Source organism: Mandrillus leucophaeus, unplaced genomic scaffold (assembly GCF_000951045.1).
Source record: "Mandrillus leucophaeus isolate KB7577 unplaced genomic scaffold, Mleu.le_1.0 Scaffold81, whole genome shotgun sequence".
NCBI classification, from domain to species: domain Eukaryota; kingdom Metazoa; phylum Chordata; class Mammalia; order Primates; family Cercopithecidae; genus Mandrillus; species Mandrillus leucophaeus.
In genome coordinates this window covers 2,001,720-2,005,947 of record NW_012108808.1, presented here as the reverse complement: position 1 = coordinate 2,005,947, position 4,228 = coordinate 2,001,720, and the positions used below count along the sequence as shown (strand labels likewise).

Below are 4,228 nucleotides of genomic sequence, written 5' to 3'. Positions count from 1 at the left end.
AAAACATCAGCAGAAAATTCAGTTCTAATTCTATGGTTAAGATTTAAGAATTGATGGCAAATATATATATATGTATGTGTGCTATTTAAAGCAAGTAGTTTTATAAATTGGGTGAAAAGGTGCTCTGAATACCTCAGGGAAATTTGAACAGACTTGTTAGTATTTTTCATTAGTATTTTTTACTACCCTACTTTTAATAAATAAATGTATAAGTAGATAGATAGATATTTCAGATTTTATTCAAAGCTTTGAAATATTTAAATGTTTGGATATAAACAGATTATTAAACTATTACATATGAGTGGTTTATTCATATAACCATACAATTTTTAAATAAACTATTTTTGGAATAGTCTTAAATTTATAAAAATGGTGACAAAGGTACATGGCTTCCAAACATTCTTCACCCAGCTTCCTCTAAATATAACGTCTTGCATGTGCCAAATAATGATGGAACATTTGTAAAAATCTAAGAAATTAGTATTGCTATAGTCCTATTAAGTAAGCTTCAGAGTTTATTTGGATATCACCAGTTTTGCCACTGTTCTTCTTTTTCTATTTTGGAATCCAAAGTGTGACACCACATATGCAATATTTATTTTCACATATATTAACATACTTGTGTATTTAGTGGCACATAACTCTAATGTCTCTGGATCTGATTAATCTGTTTTATATTTTGACTTACCATCTTTGTAATTACAATATATTATGTTTAAATAACAGGATTTTTCACATTACTTGCAAATTCTTGTTTCAGTGGCCATTGTACAGAATTAAAAAATTAGTGTTTTGTAATAAAACATTTTTAGGTGTGAAAATTACTAATGATAAATGCTACAATGTGTCATGTTTCTTTTAACCCTGTTACAAGGTGCAGGAGATATCACAGCTCACAAATGAAAATAATACATTCTGGCTGGGCACAGTGGCTCACGCCTGTAATCTCAACACTTTGGGAGGCCAGGGTAGGCACATCACCTGAGTTCAGGAGTTTGAGACCACCCTGGCCAATATGGCAAAACCCCACCTCTACTGAAAATACAAAAATTAGCCTGGCATGGTGGTATGTGCCTGTAATCACAGCTACTCTGGAGTCTGAAGCAGGAGAATCGCTTGAACCAGGGAGGAAGATGTTGCAGTGAGCCAAGATGGTGCCATTGTACTCCAGCCTGGGTAACAGAGCAAGATTCCATCTCAAAAAAATAATAATAATAACAATACGTTCTAATATAGGTTTGTCTTGGCAAATCAAAGTTTAGCCGTGTACTATAAAGAAAGCCATTGAAATTCAACTGAAAAGTATTTTCTGCTTAAGGTCTATTAGTAACAAAAATCTGTTAGAATACAGGTTTTGATTATTTGAAGGTATAAAAAAATACTTTGTGCCCATTTGGGAAGAGTTACCTTCATTATTCTTTCATAATATAAATGAAAATTTTTATAGAGAACACCAAAGGCTTTAAGCATTTCTTCTAATTTGGGTGGGGTATTATATGCTTCTGAAATTGATCACTTGTTATATATGAGTATGGTGCCACATGTCCTGATTTAGAGATTCAGTCTTTGAAAGGAAAAGAGAGTACTCTTAAGAATTATGCTAAAACTGCGGACATCAACCAACTTTACTGGTATAAAGTATCAATTATGGTCACATTAACTATACATCATAGCATGTATATGTCAAATATGTCAAATCATGGTAGTTGTAAAAGCTGTAGATGTAACAACGTTGAATTTTTTTTCTTATTTTTTTCTGGCCTTGAATCCATATAAAGTGTTCTGTAGTTACTGATATTCTGTATATCTGATTGACAGATTAGCAGTTCAGCTATTTGAATAAATGTAGTTTTTTTAACTGTTAATAATTTGCATATAACAATTTTCAAACTTTTTGAGATAGTGAAATTTTAATGCAATATGGTTACAAGACTAAGTAAATTTTGTCTTTTATCCACTTATTTATTTATTTATTTTAATTCACCAATAACTATCATGCTTCTGGTCACAGAAGAAAAAATAGTCAGAAAATAAAAGAAAATATTCTTATCTCCTAGAACTTAAATTCTGGTTGGAGTACTTATAAAGAACATGATTTCACTTTTAAATTACTAATTAAGCATTTATCATGAGCATTGTGCCATGGAGTATGTTAGATTTTATAGATATAAAAATCAGTCTCTGGCCGGGAACTATGGCTTATGCCTGTAATCCCAGTATTTTGGGAGGTTGAGGTGGAAGGATTACTTGAAGTCAGGAGTTTGAGGTCAGTCTTGACAACATGGCGAAACCCCATCTCTATTTAAAAACACAAAAATTAGCCCGGTGTGGTGGTGCAAGCTTGTAATCTCAGCCACTCAGGAGTCTGAAGTAGGAGAATCACTTGAACCTGGGAGGCAGAGGTTGCAGTGAGCCAAGATCGTGCCACTGTGCTCCAGCTTGGGCAATGGAGCAAGAATCTGTCTCAATAAAGAAATAAATAAATTTGTCTATCTGTTCTACTATTCCCAATAGACTGTGTTCCCTCTAGACCATGGGTTTGAGATGTTGTTCATACAACAATGAAAATGAAGAGAACATAAATATTTCTAACTATAGATGATATCACAATATAGTGGTGAAAGTACGCAGGGACAGTCAACACACACACACACACACACACACACACACACACACACATACACAGAGAACGGAAGAAGTAATCAGGAATCTTTCACTTGAAAAGAAGACTTTAGATTGTGGGTCACATTTAAGTCAAATCTTAAAATGGAAGAGAGAAGAGAGAGATTCTAGTTGTCATAAACAATGTGTAAAGAGACAAAACAACATTGAATTTGGGAAAAACAGAGAGCTTGATTTGGAAAGAGCTTGGAATATAGGAATGAACATTTGGGGAAATGAAAGTAGAAAGTTGCCAGTGATAGAGGCAGATGGTGACAGGTCTTCTGCCATGCTAAGTGGTCTGGGTGATTTAATATAAGCATGGCACTAATCAGATGTTAATTCTGTATCGTGCCTCTGAAACACTACCCTTTGCACAGTGAGAACTAATGAAATAGTAATTTGCTTAACAAAAGAAATGAATCCTTGAACTATAAGCAGTTCACTGTGGCAATGGCCAGCTCCATGACAGAAAAGACTTCCTTGATTTCGTCTAAGGCATCACTGGTATCTATCCTGGAATACAGTGGATACTCCATATGTGTATGTCTTTAATGCATTAATGCATAATTTGGTGCCTATCAAAAAGGATGACAGCTTATTCATAAACTACATGTGTGTGTTTGTATGCCTGTGGCTTGTTTCAACAGGACAGTATATCCCCCTGTGTGATGAAGATGGTTACTACAAGCCAACACAATGCCATGGCAGTGTTGGACAGTGCTGGTGTGTTGACAGATATGGAAATGAAGTCATGGGATCCAGAATAAATGGTGTTGCAGATTGTGGTAAGGAGAAGGGTTACTTATTTCGTAATTTCCCAAGCACAGAAGTGCTTTAGAGCCTCATTCATTTGTTCAAGCTTTTAATCAGGACTTACTCTATGCAAAGACTATAGAATATATAGGGCAGAGGAAGTGACAAAAAAACTTACTCCTAGCATGTTAAAAACTTGGGTAGATAATAAGTGGTCATTGCATGATTTAGATTTTCTAGAGAGATTAATTAAAAGCTGGGTTCCTTTCCTACTTCAAATTCAGAAAGTGGTTGAGGTACTTCTTTTCCTCTCAGCTGAAGCAGACCTTTTTCATTCATCCTACTGCAAGTCAATAAACTCTATTTATCATGTCTTCAGATGACACCCTTTTGTCTGTATACCTCTGGAGATGGTGACTTAGGGAATATGTGGGTTCACCAGCCAAAGAAATACAAATCTTTTTGAAGTAAAAGTTCATAAATTACAGCTATATGAGCATGTTTCCCTGTGCTTGAGTGAGGAAAATGTAATTTGATTGTTTAAAGGGAATTATAGTTAATATTCAAATTCTTTTTTATGCATTTTTTATGTATTTATTTATTTATTTATTTATTTTTATTTATTTATTTTTTTGAGACAGAGTCTCCCTCTGCTGTCCAGGCTGGAGTGCAGTGGCCAGATCTCAGCTCACTGTAAGCTCCGCCTCCCAGGTTTAGGCCATTCTCCTGCCTCAGCCTCCCGAGTAGCTGGGACTACAGGCGCCCGCCACCACGTCCAGCTAGTTTTTTTTGTATTTTTTAGTAGAGATGG

General features: G+C 34.9%; 1 long non-coding RNA gene across 1 annotated transcript in view; it reads left to right on the top strand.

The window, feature by feature from the left end:
• The first annotated feature begins 3,309 nt into the window (after positions 1-3,309).
• The window catches only part of LOC105530304, a 4,763-nt gene continuing 3,844 nt past the window's right edge, over positions 3,310-4,228 (top strand). Inside the window, exon 1 of the long non-coding RNA XR_001004628.1 lies at positions 3,310-3,449. This is a non-coding gene — a long non-coding RNA (uncharacterized LOC105530304). The remainder of the gene's footprint in view (positions 3,450-4,228) is intronic.